The 25,971-nt window shown below is 48.9% G+C and overlaps 1 protein-coding gene across 8 annotated transcripts in view; it reads left to right on the forward strand.

Annotated features, from left to right (window-relative positions):
* DISP1 (dispatched RND transporter family member 1) overlaps positions 1-25,971 on the forward strand; it is a 182,335-nt gene that overhangs the window by 98,268 nt on the left and 58,096 nt on the right. The window contains exon 1 of one of the 8 annotated variants that reach the window (XM_019821412.3): positions 6,050-6,696. The exons of 6 other annotated variants lie outside the window; for them this stretch is intronic. The gene's annotated coding sequence lies outside the window, so the exon portion shown is untranslated. Of the gene's footprint in view, positions 1-6,049; positions 6,697-17,820; positions 18,754-25,971 lie in introns of those variants that run through there. One more of the 8 variants, XM_011290802.4, reaches the window with a different exon arrangement.

Genomic DNA, 25,971 nt, shown 5'->3' on the forward strand with positions numbered 1-25,971 from the left:
TATGCTGTCTCGTTAGGTAAATTAGTAAGACTAAAGCAAGTAAAATCTAGGCAGTGTGGTTCCTAAGACCCCAACAGGGCCCACGTGTTAGATAACGTGCGTCACCTTGCAAACGCTAACCCGCAGGGTGGACACAGACTCCACAGTGGTTGGGTCTGGACTCTGGGCTCACGTGCCTGCGTTTAAAAGTCGATTCTAAAAAAAAATAAAAATAAAAATAAAAAATAAATTAAAAAAAAGTCGACTCTGCTGCATTGTCATTGTGCTCCTGGGGGATGACTTTTGTAAACTTCTTCTCGCGTTCGTGACATGAAGGTAATCATGGGACTTCTTCCGGGAAGCGTGAGGAGTAAACAAGGCCTTATTTATTGAACCGTTACTGACGTCATCCATACACGGTCACATGATGCGGGTCGTTGGGCTGTGCACGTGAGTAGATGAGACATAAAGAGAAAGTCTGGTTGGAGAGTTGTCTTCACTTCCGCCAGACCCTTCATGTGTTGTCTTTCTTGGTTTCTGTTTTCTTTCTTCTGTTGGAGACCCTACTGAGTAATGAACTAACCGGAACATGGAAAGTGGTGTCCTTCACCAGGTTTGCAAACTGGATGGCAGGTAACTGCGTAGTCTGTCTGGAAAACTGAAACTTGACTGTAGTTACACTTCAGATGAAAACAATGACCCAAATGACCCAGAACTTCATGTAAAAAAAATACTGTTTGTTCTAGGAGTTTTAGTTTCCTAGCAAACTTGAGAGGGAGGTACAGAGACCTCCCGTGTGCCCCCACCCCGACCGGGCACAGCCTCCCCGACTGTGGACATTCCTCCCCAGATGGGGCAGTGGACGCACCCGCACTGACACATCGTCACCTAGAGGCCACGGTCGTGTACGCTGGGGCCCGTTCTTGGGAGTTGGACACGTGCATGTCCGTCATTAGTGTCCGTCATTAGAGTGTCACAGAGTGTTCTCACTGCCCCGCAAGACCTCTGTGCTTCACCCCCTGCCTCCTCAACCGCTGATCTTTTTACTGTCTCCATCGTGTTTCCTTTTCCAAACGTCCTACGGTTGGAAGTCTACAGTGTGTAGCCTTTCAGCCTGGCTTCTTCGACGCAGCACCTTCCATGCCTTTTCGTGGCCCGAAAGGTCATTTCTTTTTAGTGCCAAACAATGTTCCCTTGTCTGCAGGGGCCGCACGCATGTCATTAATCCATCCATCTACTGAAACACGTCTTGGTTCCTTCCAGAAGAGGCTTTTAAGGCAGGGTAATAACTCACTTGAAGAGTTAGATCGGTATGGAAGTAGTGAGCCATGGTCTCAAGTGGGATCTCACCTGTGATCCGAGCCAAGCTGAAGTTGGGGGTTTTGTCTGGGAATCAGAGCATTCGCTCAAGGGAGGTTTTATATTTGTCTCGTTATGTTTAAAATGGAGAAAGTAACAGCGTATTTGTGAACGAATGGGAACGACCCAGCAGAGAGGGAGAAGTTCCCGAGGGTCTTCGGCAGCGCTCTGTGCTGGTGAGAGGAAGGTAGCTCGCACGCAAGCGTCCGGTTAGTTTTAGGCATGAGGACAGTTTATCTGTAGAAGCAGGGGGGACGTCAGAGAGCTGACCTGCATGCAGGCGCCGGGGGCGGGGGCCGCGATGTCGCTGCCGATTGCTCGTGATTCCCAGTAAACTAGAAACCGAGGCTGGGGACCCACCGTGAGGGTGGGGGAGGGTTTGTGCGAGGTTTGAAGAGCCCGGGCTCCGGAAGAAAAGAAGGAGATGCCAACGATGACGAGAGACAAAGTAGGTGCCCTTCCTGAGACCGACAGCGGACACTTGCTAACAGACGCCGAGGGCTGTGGGAGAACCGTTCCTCCAGAGCACGGAGCGAGATCATTGAAGAGCAGACGTGAGGCCTTCGGAGATCTGCAGACGCCGAGCAGTGTGCTGTCCCGAGATTTGTGCCAAAAGAGCCGCAGAACCATTCGCTTCCGCTGGCAGGAAAGTGAGCCCGGATGCAAATACCAGAGGCGAGAGTCAACACGGGCCAAGAAATGGGCGCATATCTTGGTCTATTTAAATTACCGTTCGTTGTAACAAGTAAATATTGAAACGTAACATTGTGCCCTTAAGCGTATCTACTAAGGGAAGAATTTGGAGCACGTGTGTTAACGTAACAAGCTGCTTAAGTTCCGGCGCGGTCCTTCCGGGACGAGCGAGGACAGGCAAGCCCGGTGAGCTCCTCTCCCTTCGGCGGCCTTGGCGGTTGGTCAGTGTGGGGCGATCTTAGGTGTGGTGTGACCTTAGCTGCACTGTGTGAAGTTAGAAGGCGCCAGAGACATTTGGCATTACCTTCCCAGTATTCTCAACATTAGTCCTCTAAATGTTAGACTCATCAGGTGCCAGAGACGTTCCCAGGCTGGGACGTTTGCTCAGAGGCTGGGGAGGGAGCCGCTCCCGCGCCTCGGAAAACCCGTGTCCGGGCGCCCCGCGGGCCAGACCGCAGTGTGAATAAACATCGAGTTTGTGCTTGAATGCAGCTCTCGCTGTCCTTGTCCCCTCCGCTGTGTGTGTTCAGATCAAGCACAACCTGGCATACGCACTGCTGTGTGTATGGTTCAGGTCCTTCCACGGAAACGGAAGGTCTGCCTCTTTTCTTCCCCTGGTCAGGAAGGGTGAGGCCGGCGGGTGTTGGGCCCCAGCTGGAAAGGGCTCTCATGCCCTTTATTGAGGGTTGCACATCTGTAGAAATCACGTGAAACGTAGAAGGTACAGTGGGGAGGGGGGGGGTTGCAATCCGAAAGTGAAAAGTAATCTCCAAGACGGAAGTTGCTCAATTTTTAGGTAGAAACTATAGTTTTGTTGGAGCTCCCCAAAAGCCGTGCTTTTGAGAGATCTTCGTAAGAAGTCATGCCTCACCGAGCCGTTTTGTTCTGAACGTACCGGGTACACTGTGTGTGCCCTAGCTTGTAGAGTTTATCAGGTGATGCGTTACCATTCTTGATGTGCAAAAGGCTACAAGTGTCCTTCTTAGACAGTTTGTATTGCATTTAGAAAGCGTCGTTTATTTTTGGTTATTCAGGGACTTAGTTGTACCTAATAAAGTGATTCCTAGTTGATTATATTATTGGAACATTTCACCTCTTTATAATGATATTTTACTAGAAAAACAAAATATACTCATGTTGCTGGTAATGCAAATCAGATTATTTAAGACTCATGTTACTGTTTAGATGAAGATTTAATTCAAATTTTAAATTTCTAATTTCTAATTTCTATATTTCTAAAATAAAGGAATTAAGTAGCTACCATAAACCCTTTTAGGGATAAGTTGGGACATAAAAATACAAAAATAAGTTGTATTGGGGCGCCTGGGTGGCTCATCGGTTAAGATCAGACTTCGGCTCAGGTAGTGATCTCACGGTTTGTGAGTTCGAGCCCCGCGTCGGGCTCTGTGCTGACAGCTTGGAGCCTGGAGCCTGCTTCCGATTCTGTGTCTCCCTTTCTCTCTGCCCCTCCCTCGCTCATGCTCTGTCTGTCTCTCCCTGTCAAAAATATATAAACATTAAAAAATTTTTTAATTAAAAAAAGTTGTATTACAACGTATGAAATGTTCTGTTGGGTTAATATTTTATATTGTACAGATAGTTAAATCGTCTAAGAAATATTTTTTCCCTTCGCTGGTAATGCTAAACCAGGCTAGTCTGGGATACATATTACTGATGCTCGGAGTAGAAAGTCTACACCTGTGGTAAAAGAACACGGCATGGTAAATATGTTTACACAGCTGTGTGGCGATGTCACTTATTACGGGGCACACTTACAGAATCGTGTAATGAGACTCATTTTCATGCAGCCACTAACTCTGGCGTAGCAATGCTCATTAAAGAATAACTTCATGTTTCAAGTGCAGACTATATAAACAACATACAGCATCACTTTAGCTGTCCACAAGCTCTGACTACATAAATTTGATCATGAGTGGATGTTGGCTGACTCCTGAGGAAATAGAGACTTTCATTGCATACTCTGCCTGCTCTTAGGACCAGACTGAGTTTCCATTAAACTTTATTGCATTCACATGGGGTCTTCTGTCATGCTTTAATAAAATTATAAAATTGACTTAATTGGGTCTATGTGAAAGCTTCCTTTATCATTAATAATTCCATTTATTCCACGGACTTATTAGTTTTGGATAACTTGAATGACTTCATTAAGATTTGCCCTAGAATATGAATATTATTTAAAAATTAAGCACGAGTAAAAGCAAATTTAAAAATGTGCTCATAGGACTTTGTGAATTAAAAAATACATATTTGATTCAAAAGAATAAATTGTTCCCACTGAATATATATCGCTGTGTTATTTGTAAAAATATATCATCTAGAGAATTTAACAGGCAGTGAGTGGTTTCATCCTCTTGTCTAACTTTTGAGCTGTTTTGTGCCGTGAAACTCCAGAAATACCAAGATGGGAGGCTTATTTTCCGTGTTCGAATATTTTCGTTTCCTTCTATCTGGAGAGAATACCCAGCATCCGTTTGTAGTTACTGAAGCCTACTAGTGAGACTACAGATCTGTTTAGCCTGTACATGGTGGAATCTTTATTATTCCCTCAACTTTTTCAAGAACTCTTTAAAATGGATACTAAGTTATAAGAAGGCCAGGAAAGAGACTCTAGCAGATACACTATGTATCTATTTCCACTCCTGGAAAACCCATTCAGAATGCTTTGGGAGAACTTATTTCTTGCTTGTGTAAACAATTTAACTTCTAAGATGGATGGCGTGAGGTTGGTTATGGAAGGTTTTGACCTCAGTATTTTTCACAGCACTAAGCATGGTGACTAACATATCCCAGGTACCTCTAAATATTTATTGACTTAGTGAATAAATAAGGGTTGATAAAATATTGACTATTCATTGGCACATCAGGGAACCTTCTAGCAGAGTGAGAGCCGAGGTGGCCAGAGTGTAAAAGGGTTTGCCTGGTTGGGAAAGAGAGGAGTTTGGAACACATGACCAGAAGCTAACCAGAAGCTTGTTAGAAACACACATCCCTAAATCACACTCTCCTGGTGAGGAGTAGAGGCCTGTGTTCCAAACGGGCCATCCAGGGATTATGGGATCGGTAGGCTCATTAGGGAACAGCCGAGGATCAGGAATTCTTTTTTTTTTTTTTTTAAGTTTGTTTGTTTATTTATTTATTTTGAGACACACAGAGAGAGACAGCCCAAGGAGGGGAGGGGCAAGATGGAAAGTGAGGGAGAGAGAATCCCAAGCAGGCTCCACGCTGTCAGCTCAGAGCCCAACGCGGGGCTCGAACTCACGAACTGTGAGATCATGACCTGAGCTGAAACCAGGATTTGGACGCTTAACTGACTGAGCCACCAGGCGCCCTTCTCAAGAATTCTTTCTTGACTGTTTGCTCCAAACCCAAACATCTCCACATCAGAAGTGTTGAGTGATGCCCAGAGAGTTAAATGGATGCCAGTGGGATATCCTAAAGCATTATTTATTTTGAAATCAGCAATCTAATAAATTTAATTTCTCGATACCAAAAATATTTCAATGTACAATAAATGGAAGCCTTTTCCAAAATCAAAGACCGTTTTCTCAGTGCTAAAGACCTCTGAAGAGTTTTTATTCTTTGACCTTTTCTCTTTTTTTCCTTTTTTTTTTTTTTTTTTTGAGAATTCCCGGGGATCATTACTCTTCTTTTTGTGGTGTTAATATACCACACGTTGCAGATACACTGCGTCTCGATGGCCTCACATTGGTTGGAAACCCTGTTTTCCCTCACAGTATTCCCCTCCTGCAAAAAGACCGTAAGGTGATCAGCAATGGGAAGTCGTGAGTGGGACTGGAACCGTGAGCTGGCCAGTCTCCCGGCCAGAAGCAGGAAGGTGCTAGACTGCTCCTTGGCTGCTGCACGGGGGCCAGGTTGGGCCGGGCTCACTGCTCGCAGGAACGAGTGGAAGCAAGAGTCCTCCCCCGCCCCCACTCTCCCCCCCCCACCAGACGCTGAGTGGTTCTGCCCACGTGTTGGGCACATGGTGTTGGAAGTTGTGAACCAGGGGAAGAACGTGGGGGTGAACACAGAGTTGAGTGACCAGAGACGAGGCCCGTGGTCCTCTGGCTGCACTGTGCCTGACGCCCCCACAGAACTGGAGCCTTACCCATGCTGTTATCTGCTGCAGAGCAAATACGTGAGCGGTATCAGGCTGGCAGAGGAGATACGTGCAGGCGACCGTGTGAGCACACGTAGGGGGAGGAAGGAAGGAAACAAGGACAACCATGTGAGCACACGCAGGGGGGAGGAAGGAAGGAAGGAAGCCAGGCCAAAACAACAATCCCTCCCATGAAACTGGCCCTGCAAAGCTGATGGCCAAAGCTCGCGTTAAGGAGCATGTCCCCCAGCCGCGCTCTCGAGATTGCAAGAGAAGTCTGGGATAGCACCCCCCACGTGTCTTCCAGAACTGATGCAAGACGGGAGCCAGCGGGTCAGCGGTGCATTCCAGGTGCAAGTGGTAAATACGGGCGCACTCGCGTCTTGGAACTCTGTAGGACTGCGCCAGACCTGAGGGGCAGATCTTACGGCGACGGGGGGAAGAGCCCTCGCTGAGAGGGGAGGCCGTGAACGGACTGGTCATCGGCAGCACGGATGCCAGGAGACGGGGAAGTGACAACCGGGCGGCACTGAGGAGGAAGAACGGTGCGTAGAGTCTGTGCCCTCCTGAGCTGTTACTCCAGGGTGAGAACAAAATTAAGAAAATTTACAGTCTGTAAAATAAGAGTGTTCACCGTCCCCTCAACCCCCCAGAGGAGATAGTAAAAAATGGAATCAACAAGAAGACAGGTTATCCCGGAGAGGATTACGTGGGTGGATTAGGAAATAATACCGGGGTGGATGAAGTCGGTCAGAGCGCAGGACTCCTTCCTGGTCTCTGAAGCGTGTGGCCAGGATGCGTGAGTCGAATCGCTCCAGCATAAAAGCCCCAGCTCTCGCAGCATGGCACTTGTCCAGAGCAGGTGTGGATGCTCGTCGCTGGGCGGAGAAAGGGGACGAGGCTGTGAGTCGGTCGTCTGGGGAGAGAGGGGAGGAGATTCGGCCGCGCCCAGCTCCGCTGGCGTCCCGCTCCACGGCAGTGGTGAAACTCGGGACTCGCGCTGAGGGTGGTTCGGCCGTGGGGGCTCTTTGGGTTGTTTGGAGCCCTTCTCACGGCGTGCGAGTGCCTCTGTACCAAGAGTAGTGGGATGGCACCTTCTTAGCTGACTTTTTTCCAGGCGGATCCTGGCGATTTGTCTGCTGTAAATGAGCGCGGTATATACCTTTCTTCAAAAGTTAAGAGTGACTGGCTCAGGAGCTTGTTTCTGGCTTTTCTTTAATTCCGTGTTCCCAAGTTGTGTTTTCTTCTTTCCTCGTGATCGGGTAGTTTGAAAGCCTCCGTCTCTCTGTGTTATTGTAACTTAGGGGTAGAACCAGTTTCCCCGTTGCCCATCAGGTGACCTTGGACTGCCTAGGGATTAGTATAACCGAAGGGCACGGGCGTCTTCCCCAAACCCAAGGCTGCTGCCGTTTCTCCTGGGGTTGTCCAGAAGGTGTGTCTGCACCAAGGAGCAAAGGGAGGGAGGTGGTTGGCGGGCAGTCTGTGCAGACGCGGCACCGGTAGAACAAGGGCCGAGGGGGTGTCTGTCCTGCAGGTGGAAGACACTGTCCCCTGAGGACGGCAGGGGCGGGACCTCCCGCGGCCCCTGTGGGTCCCGGATTATAGCGGACGTGATGGGGCTGTGCGGAAACAACCTGGTTGGAATCTCGAGACCACGGTGCCGAGGGCCCTTTGTCGCACCTCTGCGGGGACTCTTAGGTCCGCCCAGTGTCACGGAGTTTCCCACTCGCGTTTCTTGTCCAGTAAGTTGTGGAAGCCGAGCTGAACGCTCTGTCAGATTACGGCGTGAAAACCGCGGGGTCCCTTCTGCCTCCCTGTGCCGTCCCCCCACTTGCGCTCCTGCTGCCCCCCGAAGCCTGAGCTCCGGCCTGCGGCCTCTCTGTCCGGCCCAGACTTCCCGCCTTCGTACCGTGGCCGCTGGCGCCCCCCACGTTCCTGGTACCGTCTAGGGCGGCCTGCCGTGTTGGCCCAGCCTTTCTTCTGAACTGTGCCCCCAGGCTCAAGAGACCGATCGCAGGGGAGCAAAGCCAGGTGCCTAAAGTCCAGTACACTCTTGTCCCACCTGCCTGGTAACTTGAAGGTTAGCCCGAGCGTGTGAGCCAGAAAGACAGCCGAGGCACGGGGACGCGGGTTCGCGAGGACTGACGCGTGCCGGGACGGGGACAAGCCGGATGCAGCCTTGACCTCGGTCTCTGACGTCTGCAGGACTCAGCCCGCGCGACTGGATGTTTAAAGCAGAAATGCTGAAAAGTACTGTGCTTCAGACTTGCAACTGTACTTTAAAGTTGCGGAATAAAGTAGAAAGTGGTGATCGGAACTTAGTGCATCGCAGAGATTTATTTCCATGCTGTGAAAAGTGCTGCCCCTCCCCGCCCATCTCCTTGGTAGAAACCGGTATTCTCTTAGAAGGGTTACCTAAGAAAAGGCCAGAACTAAAATATAAAATTGAGCCTAGATCATTTTATAAAATGTTAAAGAACTAAACAGATAACGGATTAAGTTTATTTTTCATGAATAAAACAATGAGCTTTCATATATCATGAAGGCTCTGATATGTGAAATTTCTGATATGTGAAAAATTTCAACTGGAGGTGTTACTGTCAGACCCCTAGCGTCCAGTGTGAACTTCTAAGTTAGCTTATTGGAAAAGGTAGCTCGTTCACAAAATATTGGAAACTACTCCAAGTATATTTAAAAAGAAAATTTTTTTTTAATGTTTATTCATTTTTGAGAGACAGAGACAGAGCATGAGCGGGGAAGGGGCAGAGAGAGAGGGAGACACAGAATCCGAAGCAGGTTCCAGGCTCCGAGCTGTCGGCACAGAGCCCGAGGTGGGGCTTGAACTCACAGACGGCAAGATCATGACCTTGAGCCAAAGTCAGACGCTCGACCGACTGAGCCACCCAGGCAGGGGTCCTTCCAAGTATATTTTTTATCTGCTCAGCAATATGATTTTACCCTGGAGGCTTTTTTTTCTCTTTTCCTTTGCTTTTGTTATTTAACCTTTTGTCTTAAAAAAGAAGTCACAGATACTAGCATTAAACAGTGAAAGGGTACATGAGGAATAAAATAGGAATCTGTTACGAGCACTTGTCCTTGAGATAACTCATAAACTTGAGAGTTATACATACACTGCTGTCCGCTGCTGAGCCAAGTGGGGAGAACGTGTCTTGTTCCTACCTTTGTGCTTCATTTTTAAAAAGAGTGAGCTAAGCAACATGCTGGTCAGGTCAAGGTCTGCTTGTATCACCGATGCCACCGCCTGCTCCCCTCAGCCAGGCCAGAGACCCAAAGAAAGTCGTTAAAATCTTCAGGCTTTGCCGTGTTTGAAGTTAGTCTCGATCAAAGGCACTAGGACTTAGGTTTTTAACAGGAACTTTTTAAAAAATAGAAGCTGTTGAGGGAGACTTGTGCACGTGCACGTTGAGCTTCTCAAATACAGTGCCGGGACCCCAAAATGCAGGTGTGCTGCTAGGTACAGATTTACTTGCCTTTTGAAATCTGCTACACCAACGGCGTATTAGTTTCATTCTTTGAAGCTGGGATCAGAAGAAAAGTTTTCTTGTGTCCCCGTGAAGTCCGTGCATTATTATGATTTCAGATCCAGGTGTCGTCAGACCAGCTTGAGGGGCTTTGCTGCAGAGACAAGGCGTGAGTGCCAGGACCTCCTGGTTCTGTTTTCTCCCCTCTGCTTCTTCCTCCCTTGCTGTCTTGAGAAGGACACATGCTTGTCACGGAGAATAAGCTCTGTAAATGCCACCTCCCCCAAGAGAGAATGCTGAGAGAGCTTGTGAAATTTAGTCTTGGACAATGTCAAAAATGCGAGGAACTTAAGATCGTAATAGCAAAGGCTCAGCATCTTTTTCTTTTTCTTTTTTAAGCAATCTCTACACCCAGCATGGGACTCGAACTCATGACCTCTAGATCAAGAGTCGCACGCACCTCGAGACCGAGCGTTGTCCATGTGCTCCTGCCTTCGTAGGATCTGAGCCCACCGTGCGTCATTGTCCTGGCCACTGTCTCGGAGCCCCAGTCACCAAATGTCAGTGCCAGCGGTAGCCATCGTTGCAAATATAGCCAGAGATTAGGAAAAGCAGTTACTCTCAAAAGTTAGGCCTCTCTGACCCAACTGAAAAGTACTTTTTAGCTTTATGCAAAATGAGGGGTTGTTGTAGAGAGCTGCGACACATTTCCACTTGTTTCTGTGGGGGGTTCTGAGCTTGATCCTTGGTGCTGGGTTGGACTCCTTGCCAGGCCGGCAGGGTGTGGATGCTGTTACTCAGACATTCCACCGGCCCAGGAAGGACAGAGCCCCTGCTCGGCCTCGTATCCCACAGGGGTGGCGACGGGGAGGAGCTGTGTGACTGCTGTGTATGGGAATGTGGCTTGGGGATATGGTGGGGGGGTACTGAGGAATTCCTGGTCGTGACAAGCTATCCAGGGAGGTGAGGACTGTTCAGGGACCGAACAAGGCAGACGCCTAACTCAGGAGCGAAGGAAATCACCCCTGGTTTCATTTCCCCAGTTCCCGAATTTTTTCTTTTTCTTTTCATTCTCCTCTGACAGCTGTTTGCAAATCTGAATACTGGGTATTACTAATGACATCGTGAGGGTACTTCTTTTCTGTTTCCTTTTAAGGCCGAGATCCTGTTGTGGTAGCCGGTTGTTAACATAAGTCACAACTCTGGTACAGTAAATAAAGTGTGTCCCTTATTTCGTTGTGGCTGCTTTGCAATCAAAGTGACCAACTGCCTGTCTCTGGTGTTTCTTTGCAGATGCAGTGTTTGAACCCAGGCTTGTCACATGTTTGTCCTGGTAATTTTCCTTATACCATTAGCTCGTGACTTTTGTTGTCAAGGAATAGAAATGCTTATGTCCGCTTTAAGTATTTTCCCCACCACATTTTTGTCAAAAGTTTTGTGGCCTGAGAGCCTGGGACCAGTTTAGAGGGTGGTGGGTTTCGCTTCTGTAAAGATGCTTCAGGTTAAGGCCGCTGGGAGGTTCCTCTGTCCCCCAGTCACCGCACTCCGAGTCTCGCGTGGATGCCTCCGTCACGGCATGCACGTGGCGGCTTAAGGTGGGCATCGAGACACCCGCCTTGTGGCGCCCGCACCTCCTCAGCCCCAGGGCCGCGCTCTTACAGTCCATACGCAGGAGGTCCGTTCTGGGTGACAGCTCAGAAGGGTCCCCCTTCAGGGACAGTAATGGCCAGTAGAGCCTGCTTCCGCTCCACCTGTGAGGTTTGCAACGAAGGATGGCTTGTTCTTCGGGACCCTCGTGGTGGAGCCCCCCAGCCGCGACGGGTTACGTTTCAGTGTTTTTGGGGTGGCTGGCGATTGCCGAGCTTAGGGACGTGCGGTATTTGCTGTGTTAAGATACCCTCTGCCTTCCGCTGGCCCTGGTTTCTGATGTATCCCAGTTACAGATGCGTTCTTCCAGCCAGACCTCTGTTTGGAGTCTGACAACACAGCATTTTAAGAGAAGCCTGAGTAAAATATTCTGGTGTATTGCATATCTTGCATTCCGACACGAATAAATATCCTTGCTTTTTCACTTGTTATCACCTCGTTTCTCAAATCTAGGGCCATCTTACATCTCTGTTTCACAATTACTACGTTCCTAGGCCAGACGTGGTAGGAGTTTCACGATTTGGGACTCTTTGAACTTCTAAATAACTAATGAGTGTGTTTTCCACATAGAAAACTACTCCCACTACATTCGTGAAATACCAAACGCTAACGATGTCTTCCTTCTTAGGGTTTGGGTAGCGTAAGAGTCTTTTCTTGCCAAAAATAACATTAGAACATATTACAAAATGTAAATAAATAGGACTAGAATGTTTGCTTACTGTCTTCTGTGGAACTTCGTTTTACATCAGAGGCAGCGATGTGTCGTCACGTCACTTCATCAAAGCCTGGAGCAGTGGTGACAGGTGTTTGTATGCAGGTGACACGTGTTATTTTCCCACAAAGTCTGACTTTTGGAAAAGTAACTTGCATATATTTTATTTCATGACATAAGGAAAGTACGTGTAACTTTCTCCATAAATATCAGAGGTCTGACTTCGAGAAGATTTCATTTTATTAGTCATAACTCCGCTCTTAGCGTATGCACGGCGCATCCGTTTAGATGCGTTTAAGGTTTGGTACCAGTGCCCCAGTCTTACTCTGATGAGGTTCAGAGTGGGGGTCTTCGTTCTAGGAGCCCATCTCGTAACAGGAGCATCTCCTGTAAAATAAAATCTCTTATTGTGAAATCCTGTGTTGCAAATCAGAAACATGTGCTCTCCAGAGCCCAGGGCCGCATTATGCTTTCCTTTAAATCATCACGTGGGACAAGATCGTATTCTTACGTGATCTACAGCCTAGTTATTTTGTCACGGCTGAAATGTTCCAGCTGGTTTAGATAGAAAACTAGCGCATCCGGGCCTCCTGTCCTGCTCTGACATAACGCATTCTCCCTGCTCTGAGCGGTCGAGGGCTCTCCTGCGGCTCGCGACCAGACAGAATGTTTGCCAGGGTTCCCACCCGAAGCCCGTAACAGGCTAACCTCCTGGACTTGGGTTTTACATTGAAGAAGGCGCTGTAACTTTTGGTTAGGTTAAGGAAGGCTCAAATTTTTGTCTATATTGAGTATCGCGTTGTCAGATTTTCTTTTCTTTTCTTTTCTTTTTTTTGTTTTTTTTTTTGTCCACAGGAAAATAGGAGGCTACCTTTTCTCTGCAAGTTGCTAATCTCTGTGTGTTTTGCTTTAAAATAGCTTCTGGGGCGCCTGGGTGGCTCATCAGTTAAGCATCCGACTCCTGATTTCCGCTCAGGTCATGATCTCACGGTTTGTGAGTTCGAGTCCCGTGTTGGGCTCTGTGTGGAGCCTGCTTAGTATTCTCTCTCTCCCTCTTTCTGCGCCCCCTCGCCCCATCTCTCAAAATGAATAAACGAACTTAAAAATACAGCTTCTGATCTTCAGTAAAATTTTTAGAAGTGTTTAGATTAATAAGTAAATTTTATTCCTGATGACCAAATTGCTTTCTGGATTATTGGTGAAGTGGATATAGTTTACTAGTTTTTCATCAAATCAAGCGAAGGATGTAATGAATAAAATCTAAGATTTCCCAGATCGACTCCTTTCCAGGACTCTATTACTATGCTAGCATAAGGTGGCAGTTAGGCAGAAGGTCTGTTGTCTATTAAATTTAATGGCTCACCGTGAGAGAAAACTTTTATTTATGTTCATTGTTTAAGAATATTTGTGCCAATGCCAAGGAAAAGCCTACCCTCAGAAGCCAAACAAAAATAAACTTTTAAAGAACCTCCGAAGATAAGCTTGCGTGCGTATCGTTACTGGAGTGACCTCTGCTGGTTTGGATAAAAGTGTGAAAAGCCAGTCCTGATACTTCCCGTTATTCAGGAGTTTACTACCCAGAATTGACAAGCGGACAGTAGGTCCACACACACAGTTCTACTTAAAATGTGCTGGGTGTTGGCCGTGGTTTCTTTCCCACGACCACAGAGGAAGTGGGCCTTGGGGCCCGTGGAAATCAGCGAGAAAGTAGGATGTGTTTACTGAAACCACATTTATTCAGCTTAACAAATAGTGATGTAACGAAGTAATGATGCGACAGTGACAAATTGTAAAACACCAGTTTTTTTCCAACAGATATTTGTCAGGTGCTTGCTATGTACTGGACCTTCCTGAGGGGCATAAAAATGATTATAATAGAGTCTGTGGGGTCAAGTGTAGGTTAAGGGGGTAAAAGAGGTGTAAAAACGACTGAGATAAGAACCTAACACGAGCTAAGTGCTGTGAGAGACTTGGCGGAGGAGGCCGGGGCTTCTGGCCTGGGTAATCCAGGAAGGCTTCGTGGAGGCGGAGTCATGTGATGTGATGTCGAGAATAGACGGGACGAGGCCATTGGAAAGCTGGGCAGAGGCTGCTGCGGGGGAAGGAAGGGTGGTCACTGAGACGCAAGGGCGGGTGCGGGGCCGCGGACGAGGTGATGGAGCTGAGACGGCACAGCCGGAGAGGAAGGTGCGGCTGCGGCCCCAGGACAGGTGACCGAGGGTGGACGGCGTGGTGGGCTAACGGGGAGATGCGGGGCACTTTGGGGCTCACGTGACTGAGAGGGTAAACACAGGGGAAATGAGACGTCGCTTGGGGTTGAGGCATGATTATACAGCAGGCCCCGCCCCTGCGCCTCGCTCTCTGCGGTTTCAGTTACCCGCGCTCAGTCGCAGGCGATGCTCCTACTGACGGCTGGCCCCTGTCCCCAGGCACCCGGCGCCCTCACCCATCCGCACAGGGAGGAGGGAGGCGGGACGGCGAGGCGTTTGGAGAGGGGGCTGTGTGAGGGCTTATTACTGGTGGTTGTGGGCTCCTCTCCGCCTCATCCTGGTTCCTGCTGTTCACCCCCACCTCGTGCCCCTTCGTAAAGGAGCCTCATCGGGGGCATGTCTGTGCGGGAAGAACAGTACTGGGGTTCCTCCTGTCTGCTGACTGATTCCCACGCCACTGGGGGTCTCAACTGCGCCCCCCGCCGACGAGGGGGGACCAGTGTATTGAGTTTCTTGAGTCTGAGCTGCTGGCAGAACAGGGCTGACGGGAGCCGTGGGTGTTGCCAAATTTTAGAATAAGAGAATTACGAGGGTGCCCCCGAGAAAATGGACTCGGGGGCCCCAGAAGGCAGAGGACATTAGAGTAGTGGAGACAGAGCAAAGAGAAGAGTCTTGCAGGGACTTTAGGAGGTGAAGAAAGTGAATATTGACTGACGTAGGACCATCAGCTTCCATTTCTGAGGGAACGGTTTCTTTAGATGGTGGGTAAGCCTGAGAAAGAGCAAGAAGGGTGGCCCGGCAAGGAAGGCGCAGACGTCCCGCCAAGGAGGGCGCAGACGTCCCGCCAAGGAGGGCGCAGACGTCCCGCCAAGGAGGGGGCAGACGTCCCGCCAAGGAGGGCGCAGACGTCCCGCCAAGGAGGGGGCAGACGTCCCGCCAAGGAGGGCGCAGACGTCCCGCCAAGGAGGGGGCAGACGTCCCGCCAAGGAGGGACAGGGATGGGTTTCTCGGGGTAATTTATGGGATCAACGACTCTAGAACCTTTGTTTGCGTTTCTTGCAGCCGCGACCTCAATGAGGTGGGATTGGCCGCTTTAATAAACTAAATCGAAGTCCCGTTCAGATGATCCAGGAATTTAAAATACCTTTATTTTCTTTTTAATTCTATATTTCTTTTTTGGAGATTTTTCGGTACTACAGTGTTCGGCCTGCCTATGACATGAAGCCCACCGGCCTGTGATTTCGAGATGAGTGTTTTAACATGTTTTCTTGAGTTAATGCTTCTCTCCCTGTTTCTCCCCAAGATGGGTTGTCTTCTGTGTAAATTTAGAAGAGATGAGCATAGAAGTTACCTTCCTACCTTGAGGAGCTCATACGCTGTCTTATTTTTTTCCCGCGTTTACAATGATTTTATTTTTGAAGTGTCGTTGACATACAGTATGAGTTTCACAGGTACAACGCAGTGACAGTCGTCCAGTGTCTGTGCTGTGGTGGCTCAGCACCTGGGTCTCAGACCAGCAGCGTGGACACCCTTTGGGGTAGGTTCTCAGGCTCCAGCCCCAGCCCAGACCAGACCCACGGTGGGGAAGCAGCGGCCGCCCTCTCGCCAGCCTTCCTGGCTCTGACACAGGCGACTTTGAGGACCGCTGGTCTCATGGCCACGACTTCCTACTTCCCCTGAAATTCCTTTTATTGAGATAAAATCCACATTCCATAAAATTCACCATTTCAAGTGTATGAATCAGCGGTTTGTGGAGTACGGGAAAGGCCGTGCGCCATCACCTCTCTTGAACCCCAGGACGTGTTTATCACCAAGAAGAAACTCTGCCCGGTGGTCGTCGCCCCGGCCACTCGCACACTTTCTGTCCCTGTAGATCGAGAGCCCAGGACGTTTCACAGACATGGAGCCACATGGCATGTGACCTTTCGTGTCGCACCGTCACTTAGGGCTGTGTCTTTTTACAGCCGATCGACGCTCCCTCGTGTGCGTGCGTCCCGTCCGTGCGCCACTCGACGGGCCCCTGAGCTGTCTGTCCCTCGCTGTTGCGAATGACGCTGCTGCGGACGACCCCAAGCGGGTTTCGTTCCCTTGCTTGTAAAGGTGCCTGTGCTCCATAGGGCCACACAAACACCAAGTCAGGGAAGTGCGGGGTCAGGCGCCTCTGAGCCTTGGCCCTGTTTTGGGCAACGAGTCGGTCCATGAGCTGTGTGGGGCATGTTTCTGTTGAAAGACCCCTCATCTAACCCACACCGTTGACTCACTGACGTCGGGCTCACACGCAGCGGCCCTGTGTCTGCGTTTCTCCAAAAAGCACAGCGCGCTGCTCTCCGGGGCCACTTTAGACGGTGGCACTGCTGGGGCCCCCGGGTGTTCCGTTGGCTAAGCGTCCGACTCTCCGTGAGTTCAAGCCCCGCGTCAGGCTCCACGCGGAGCACAGAGCCTGCCTGGGATTCTTTCTCTCCCTCTCTCTGCCCCTTCTCTGCTCTATCTCTCAAAATAAATAAACTTAAAAAAAAATTTAAATGGTGACATTGCTAACAAAAAGCACAGAAACGTGAACAGCGTGGCGCGAAGTAGAGAAAAGAACGCTCGTGGCAGTATGCAAGGAAGGCGTCCCCTGTTTGGTTCACCTGGGGACACACATGTTGCAGGACTCTGTGCGTCGGAAGTACCATGACAGCACCGCCAGGACCGTATGCGGTTACAAGTCAGCTTGAGAGAGGAGGCGAATTTGCAAATGTGGGACCAGGGACACGGACGACCCGCTGTGCTTGGCACGCTGCTGCTGTCAGTGGTGACTCTGCTTAGTTTGTGCGCCCATGGCAGGACCCTTTCCTTCCTTCCTCCCTCCCCCCTTCCTCCTTCCCCCTGCCTTCCCCTCTGCCTTCCCCCTTCTCCCTTCCTCCTGTCCCCTTCCTTCCTTCCCCCGTCCATCCTCCCTCCCTTCCCCCTTCCCCCTCCTCCCTCCCTCCTTCCTTCCCCCCTGCCTCCCCCCTTCTTCCCTTCCTCCTTCTCCCTCCCTTCCTTCCCCCTCCGTTCCTTCCTTCCTTCCCCCCTGCCTCCCCCCTTCTTCCCTTCCTCCTTCTCCCTCCCTTCCTTCCCCCTCCGTTCCTTCCTCCCTCCCTTCCCCCTTCCCCCCTTCCTCCCTCCCCCTCCCTTCCTTCCCTCTCCCTTCCTTCCCCCTCCTTTCCTTCCTCCCTCCCCACCTTCCCCCTTCTCCCCCCTTCCTCCCTCCCTTCCCTCCTCCCTTCTTTCCCATTAAGCCATCTTAATGGATGTGAAATGGTGTGTCATGCTTTTATTTCACACTTCCATACTTATTAGTGATGTGGAGCAACTTCCCACGTGCATGTTAACCACTCATACGTTTTCTTTGGAAAATGCCTATTCCAAAATTGCGACTACTTTTAGATGATATCATTTGCCTTTTTATTGTTGTTACTAAGTTTTTCTACATCGTGGTTACTAGCCTCTCAGATACGTGATTTGCACGTATTTTCCCCTCCTCTGTGGGTTGTCTTTTCATTTTCTTGATAATGTTCTTTGAGGCATTAAAGTTTCATCATTTTAATGAAGTCCAATTTTATCTGTTTTTTTCTTCGATTACTTGTGCTTTTGGTGTTAATTTCTTTAATTTTGAAAGTGCTGTATTTATATAATTCATCAGTACAGCCTTGTTGAGAGCGTCGTTTACACATTTTTAATTGGAGAAGTCTGAAGAGTTGGAGTTCACGTTTCAGTAGGGTTATCACTTGTTTGCCAGTGGATGTAAAGTATTTGTTTGCAGATACCAGATATTTAAAAGGTTTTTACATTGTGGTTGTGGAATTTAAAATAATGGCATCGTCAGGGCCACAAATTTATAAAAGGTAGTGTCCGATTCATTTAACAAACTGCTGTTTTGTTTAGGAAAATTGAAGGGAAACACACAGCTGCTTGAAACATGACTTTCCTCTGTTTATTAAAGAAGATTCTGCCTCTTTTAAAAACCACGGACTTTCCGCCCTAAAAGCTGGGTCTCAAGAACTATTTGTGAAAGAACGCAAGAATCCCAGAACTTGGAAATAAACACTGTTGGTGTTTATTTGTGTTAGTTTAGATGAAGTAGCCCGCCCTCGGAGTCAGAAAACTGCATCTGTAGCAGCTGAAGTCAGCCTCAGCAAGCAAATAGTATCAGCTAGCATGGCTTTAATCCACTAAGTAACGTTCAGTCGGAAAGATCAAAGGAAGTTACAACCAAAAACAGCCCTTGTTAACAGTGTCCCGGTAGAAGCAGGAAAAGGCTAGAAATCACACGTCACCTCATATCCTGGCTCGCTGACCCCGTGCTCCAGCCGTCAGCAGTGCTGGGACCCTGCCCCTAGGGGCCGAGGACGAGAAAACTCTCCCGCCCTGGCCCTGTAGGAAGCCAGGGCTGCAAGTGCACCCCTGACACAGCGCCGCCCCGGGTCCGGAGCCCAGAGCCGGGTTCAGAGCCGGGTTCAGAGCCGGCTGCTGCGCTCACCCGCCCGCGACCACTCTCGGCCGGGAACGTTTCTTCTTTCCGTGAAGGTAATGCATTTGCTCCTGCTTCCGTTCCTGTGAATTTGTTGTTTTGAGAGTTTATTTAAAAACTGAACTTTTGGTCTGTGCTTCTAGGATTGGATTAAAACTTCGGCTCATAGGTTTGTTTTTGAGTGTAAACCCTGAATGGCACGTTAATGCATTAAAATCTTAGGAGGTTTATTTGAACTGGAGTCTAGCGCTGTAAGGTAAGGTTAGCCGTTTCTTGGGTTTATTAAAATGTGCTTTCTTTAGTAAGTGTGGGTGGGGGGGGGAGCCTCGGACTTAAAGTAGTTTGTGTGCTTTCATACTTTGGGAGTCTTCATAGGCTCCGTCTAAAGGAGAGAATTTTGAAAATACGTGCTTCTCTCATTATTAGCTGGTATGAAAATAGAACCCTGGGAATTACCTTAATCACTTTTGTGAATTGAGTAGTGTAAAAAGATGGTAATGTTTTAGCATCTTCCAACCTATAAAAATAGAAGTTTGGTGAACATACCTACTTGGGATCGAAGCTTCCACAGCAAGATTAATTCTTAGCAGTGTTCATCTGAAATACACAGGCTAGGTACACCTTCAAGTTGTTTTGAGTCGATTACATTTTTTTTTTTTTGCATTGTATGCATTTTAATTGGGGCAGTGGCCACTACGTTGTAACTGGACTTACTGGTCAAAGTGGGAATCGTCATGCGTTGGCCAAATTTACCTTTTTTCCTTTTCTGTTGAATGTAGTTGACCTACAACACTGTGTGTTAGTTTGGCACATTTATATGCTGCGGCCATGAACACCGTCCTGGTGTTGAGTGCTTCCATCACAGTACATACTTACCCTTTCTTTTCAGTGTTGGGTGCTTAGATCTTAGTGACTCAGCAGGTTCGAGGACTGCGTGCGTCACACGGCATTAGATCTCTGGCCGGTGTCTTGCCCCCGGCAGGTTTGTGCCCTGAATCAACAGCGGCCTTCCCCTTTGCTTAAAATGAGGGTGGAGAGTTTATATGCCACTGGCAGGAATATTCAGGCTATTTTAGTCTGTGACATAGTTGTATGTCTGGTGGGAAAGGGTAAATTTTGAAGAAACTAGGCACAGAAAAGTTTTGTGAAAACTGAGGTATTTCATGTAAATCATTGACTGTAAACGAGCCTCTCAGTGATCATGCAAGAAAGTGGGGTCTCTTTTTACAGTTCGGTAACGTTTCCTCTAACAGGTATTCTTGTTGAAAGGAAGAGAATGAAATACGTCCTTTTTACCCACAAGAGGGGTCTTTTAGGTCATAGTATTTAATTTTTTTTTTAACATTTATTTATTTTTGAGACAGAGACAGAGCATGAGCAGGGGAGGGGCAGAGAGAGGAGACACAGAATCCGAAGCAGGTTCCAGGCTCCAACCTGTCAGCACAGAGCCGGACGCGGGGCTTGAACTCACAGACCTTACCAAACAAACACCTTTCTTTCTTCTCCTCCTCCTCCTCCTCCTCCTTCTTCTTCTTTTAGTGTTTTATTTATTTTTGAGAGAGAGTGTGAGCAGGGGAGGGGCAGAGAGAGAGGGAGACAGAATCCCAAGCAGGCTCCAGGCTCTGAGCTGTCAGCACAGAGCCCGACGTGGGGCTCGAACTCACAGACCTTACCTAACGCCTTTCTTTTTTTGTCTTCTTTCTTCTTTCTTCTTCTTCTTCTTCTTCTTCTTCTTCTTCTTCTTCTTCTTCTTCTTCTTCTTCTTCTTAGTGTTTATTTTTCAGAGAGAGCATGAGCAGGGGAGGGGCAGAAAGTGAGGGAGACGCAGAATTCGAAGCAGGTTCCAGGCTCCGAGCGCTCAGCACAGAGCCTGACGTGGGGCTCGAACTCACAGACCTTACCAAACACCTTTCTTTCCTTCTTTCTTTCTTTCTTTCTTTCTTTCTTTCTTTCTTTCTTTCTTTCTTTCTTTCTTTCTTTCTTTCTTCTTCTAATGTTTATTTATTTTTGAAGCAGAGAGAGAGAGAGCATGAGCAGGGGAGGGGCAGAAAGCGAGGCAGACACAGAATCTGAAGCAGCTCCAGGTTCCAAGCCGTCAGCACAGAGCCCGACGCGGGGCTTGAATTCACAAACCGCGAGATCATGACCAGAACCCAAGTCCGACACTTAACCGACTGAGCCACCCAGGCTCCCCGTAGCTCATAGTATTTATAATTAAGAAAGCTGTAGTTCTCTTTGAAGCCTCAGAAGTCACTGACTATGTAAATCATCTCCAGTTGTGGCTGGTGCATTGACTACTGTCCATGGCTTTCTGTCTGCTGACACATTTCTGCTTCTTAAAGTGTTACAGCGAAGAGTCTTTTATCATCGTGTCATTTATTTTTGAACTTTGCGTCTCTAACAGACTAAATGCTTTTGTTGCTACTCTTGAATATTGGAGTATTTTATTAGATTACACTTTATCTGTAACTTTTGTTTTAGCGTACAAACATAGGCAGGGTATTTTTGTGTATTTTCTGTGGCTCGGGTAGCTGACATCTTAGATGTGAATTACAGGATCGTGAGCATGAAGTTTGCACCGATGGTGAAAAATGCTTGTGTCTGACGTGACTGACACACAGCGCAGCTCAGGGAACACTTGTTACCTTCGCCTCTTCTGGAAGAGGCTGTGTGTCACAGCACTGATGCTCCGAGTATTTTAGCCTGATCCCACGTCCAGACTTGATGCTGAGCCGACCAACCCCTGTGGGTGACCGCGTGCAGCCGCGTGCCAGGGCCTTGCACACCCGTCCTGTGTGTGAGCGTGTTGGCCGGCCCGGGGGTGGGGGTGGGAAGGGGCAGCTCGCCCGTCATCCCTAGTGCGGCCTGCGGCCTTGGCACACAGGCTCTGTGAATGCCGCCTGTTGTTCAAGATGGAAAGGCCCGATCACACCCCAGCTGGGAAATAAACGTGGGCGTCGAGGGCGGGACGGACGAGCTGCCTGGCCTGCCGGCCGTCTTGGGGAACACACAGAACAGAGTATCTGAAGCAGGACTTAGAGATGCAGGACTGGGAAGAGGGGCGCCTTACTTCTGTCCTTTGTTGTTCTAATCTCCAGCAAGCAGGCTCAGTCCAGGGGCACCTATGCAGACTCCGAGAAAAACGGTCACGGTGAACACAGGAGGCGCTTAATACACGCTTGCTAAATAAGGACGATGTTCAACTGGAAGACACAATTTGATGACCTCTGCGGGCAGACAAGGGTCCCGCACCGGCGGTCGGTGTGGTTTCAGGTCGTCTGCTACATGTGGGTGGGCAGGTAGGGGTCACGAGCATCCGCAGTGACGGTGGGAGCAGAGACAGAAAGGGTTTATGAGACTCGCACCCAGGCTCTCACCAAGACTGAACCTGTGGGCCCAGTGTGAGGAAGAAGAAAGTGCTTGTGAAGTTGATGTTTTCCTAAGCTCGAGGTAGATCTCAGGGCCCCTTAAGCGAAAGGGTGTCTTCAGTTGTGTTTGTGCAGATACGCGGAGGGGTTGCTGCGTAGACTGACGGGTACCCTGGAGACGCTGTTTGCTGGACGATGAGGCAGAGCCGTCTGGGGAGCGGCTTGGGAAGTTAGATCTGCTGCTTCTCAAACTTCACAAAACAGCGGGGCTGGAGCCCGCTCTCAGACCCTTGGGGGTGTGGGGATTTGTGGGGAAGGCGCGGGTCAGGGTGAGAGCTCCGTGAAGAAAACATACGCCACCTTCAAAACCAAACAAACTCGAGTCCTGGACGGTGATCGAGCTCGGTTTTTGACGTTACGGAAGACGTTTCACAGCCCCTCACATTCTTTCGCCTCCCGGGATGTGGGAGTAGAATTCTCTTGGTTTGATTGATCTCAGAGACGTGTTTCCCTGGAGGCCGGCTGCCGAGTTCTGAGTTTCTGAGATGTGTGAGGTGTTAAAACACTCCTGGTGTCTTCGGGCTTCCTTGTGATGTGCTGGGCACGTCTGGAAGGCTCGGGGACAGACTCCTGCTCTGCCTGGGAAGAGCCAGGGGCACAGACAGGTTGCTCCGGTGTGAGGTTGCCCGTTTTGCGATCTTACCTGAGGCAGTGGTTTCAGAGGAAATCTTACGGCCTGAACATGACCCTGTCTCATGGGGAGGGTCCTGCTTGTCACCAGAGCGTTGTGGAATTCTCACTGGGTCGGACGTGAGGGGAGACGCGGGCCCGGGGTCTGTGGGTGTCTGAGCCACGGATTGGAGCATTGAAGGGCTTAACATGCAATCAGAAATCTTTTCCTTCCTTCCTTCCTTCCTTCCTTCCTTCCTTCCTTCTTCCTTCCTTCCTTCCTTCCTTCCTTCCTTCCTTCCTTCCTTCCTTCCTTCCTTCCTTTCTTTCTGGCACAGAACTTCAGGGAACATGTTCTTTTAATACAGGGGTTTGGGACTTCATTTCAAAGATTGACAAGGGGTCAGGGGACATAATTTTTCTTTTGGGTTAAATAAACTCATTAGTCAGATTGGCTGGATCCTGACCTCAGTCACAGGACCCAGAAGTAACTGTGATGCCTAGTTCCACTTTCTCACATGGAGGCATGTGAACGCTGCCCATGTGACTGTCTCACTGAGGCTCTCTCCCTACCGCACCGTTGCCCCCACGCTTATAACTTCAAAAGTACCCTTTTCATCGTTACAGAGAGAAATAAAGACCATCAGAACGCTCCGAAGCTCGTCCCATGTGAAGGACCTGTTCTGCATGCTGTTTGCGACGCGGCAACATTGTGCTTAAGAAATACTTAAGCAGTATTTTCTGAAAGATGGATCCCTTTAGTGGCGGTTGCCTGCTGTTATAACTTGATGGGCATCGGTTGTACAGATTCTCAATCTGTGGGTCTCAGCCCTAGCCACACACTGGGATCATCTGAGGAGCTTTTAAAAAACGCTGATGACCGCAGTCCATTACAACATGAATTAAATCAGAGAACCTTTGGGTCAGGGCCCTGGGTCTGAAGGGTTTTATATTACTGAAATGGTTCTAATGTACAGAAGAGGTGGAGACCATTGGAATAGACGCGTAACTTCGTGAACATTTGTTGTATTTATTACAGTCGCTTCACGATTTGTAGCGTAGTCTAGGTGAACTGAATGTCGTGGCTGGCTCCTGGGTTACAATGGCCACTTATTGGAGGGCTTTCCAGAATTTTTTTGAAAGACGATTGACTGATACTAATAATTATGGAAAACCCCTCTGGGTTTATTTTCCATGTTCTTAGTTGCACCAGTGGGTTCATCTGACATTGAAACTCAAAGATACAAGAAGCCTTTCTTTCTTCAGGCCGTAAGTGCTTGTGGGGCTGGCGCTGTATGGGGAGTGTGGGGAGACGTGGCGGGTGTTGTGTGGGCTGATAATTTTTGTGGATGAATGTGGAAGACAGATGTCTGAAGAGTGTCCTAATAACTTCAGCACAGCAGTAGTGTTCTTGACATACAGATTTAGGAACATAAGTGTTCATGGTGATAAGGTGTTCTTAGCTCTCACGTATCCCAGACTATAAAGAGAAGCTTCATTTTACACTTCTCCTCCCAGGTAGGTCTGTTACCAAAGGCACACTCCACATGGAACAAAGGAGCACAGTGAGATTAGAAAGCCTGTCACCTGCCCACCTGTGCGGGGCTCGCATCTGACAACAGGACTGCTTTCCACATTCGGGGTTTTCTGATTTGCTGGGGCACTGTAAGATCTTCCTTGAGTTATTTAACTTTTACACTCTTTGTTGTAAATCTGGGAGGGAAAATTATGTGGCTGTTTTTTTCCCCCGTATCGTTAAGCTGTTTGTAAATACCGTGAACAGCTTCTGTAAAACTGGAACACTTAACATTTACGGTTCGTTGGTGTCTTTATCAGTGTCGATTGTGTGTATTGAAAGAGGTTATATAAAGAAGATTTCATTTTCAGAGGTGGTGTTTGTTAACATAAGTCAAAACCACCTTCTTGATAATATACATTTAATAGACCAACAGTTGAGCTTTCGTGGTAAAAGAATAGTGATCTGCGACTCTCAGATTTGCCGGGACTCAGTCCGTTGGCTTCCTCATGGTGTGTGGAGGGCGGGGCACGCGGACAGGTGCCCAGATGTTTGCCCCGGATTGTCCGGGACATGACTGCTAATGTATTGCCGTTTATGAGGAAGGGGAATGATAGCAATACCGAGAATTCTTTGTAACTCGTGAAGTCCCCACAGGGGAGTAAGTACAGACACTGCTAAGCCGTCTTATTGAAGGAGAGTTTATCGGTAGAAAGTTCATGAACTCAAACAAAAATAAGACAGTTTAATTTGTCTCAGAAGAAGAGAAGATCGTATTCCCTTACGTAAGACCATTCTTTTCAGTTCCTTAACACTGGTTCTTTGATTAAAGATACAGATTTTGCTGTCAGGTCACAATTACGTTTTCATCGTCCAAACCCTCCATGTCAACAAAGATTGGCCCCTGGCTGGCTTTTCAGGTTTGCATAACATGATGCACGAGTGGAAGGCACGTCTGAATTCAGTGGAAGGGGCCTCTGACGCTCTTGGATGCTGAACTGTACCTTTCAAAACTGTCTTGGGAAATAGTGAACTCAGAGGCTGGTTTTCACGCAGACCTTCACACTGAATTTTGTACCAGCAGCCTCTGGCGGTCCCGGAGCAGCTCGTTGAACTTGGCGCTGGCCCGGAGGCATCTTGAGGTAGGAGGAGGGCCTCACTTTCGGAGGCAGCCTGGTCTGAGGCTGGATCCCAGTCGTGTGATTTACGTGAGTTAGTACTTCAGTACATTGGCCCTCAGTTTTCTCTGTGATATCTGCTCAGGTATCGTGAGGAAAGTGCTTGACATAGTGAGATGAGGAAACCAGCTTTAATAATAGCCCTTTGGGGGGACATATCCCTGGAGACAAAACCTGGCCGACGCCCTTCCAAACGGACCCGCTACAGACGAGCTCTGCAGTCGTTCCTCGTCAGTGACTGTTTGCTCCCTGGCCACGGCTCTGAGGGTTAAGGGGTCGACTTGCTGCCCCTGCTCAGGGACGAGGCCATCATTTGGGGGAAGCATCGAGCAGCGTGAGAGGAACCGTTTCGTGTGAACGCAAATTTGATGAGTAATGGATACAAGTGCTCCCCAGACTGGATGCCTAAGGCCTGGTGTGCAGAGGGGCCCCCGGCGTGTCTGTCGCCCATCTACTAAACCTGCCAGCACGGGAGAGAAGAAGATCGTCTCCCGCGTTGAACTGGGCCCAGGACTTCAATCCACATTCAGGAGTCGCACCAGA

This window comes from Felis catus, chromosome F1 (assembly GCF_018350175.1).
Source record: "Felis catus isolate Fca126 chromosome F1, F.catus_Fca126_mat1.0, whole genome shotgun sequence".
NCBI classification, from domain to species: domain Eukaryota; kingdom Metazoa; phylum Chordata; class Mammalia; order Carnivora; family Felidae; genus Felis; species Felis catus.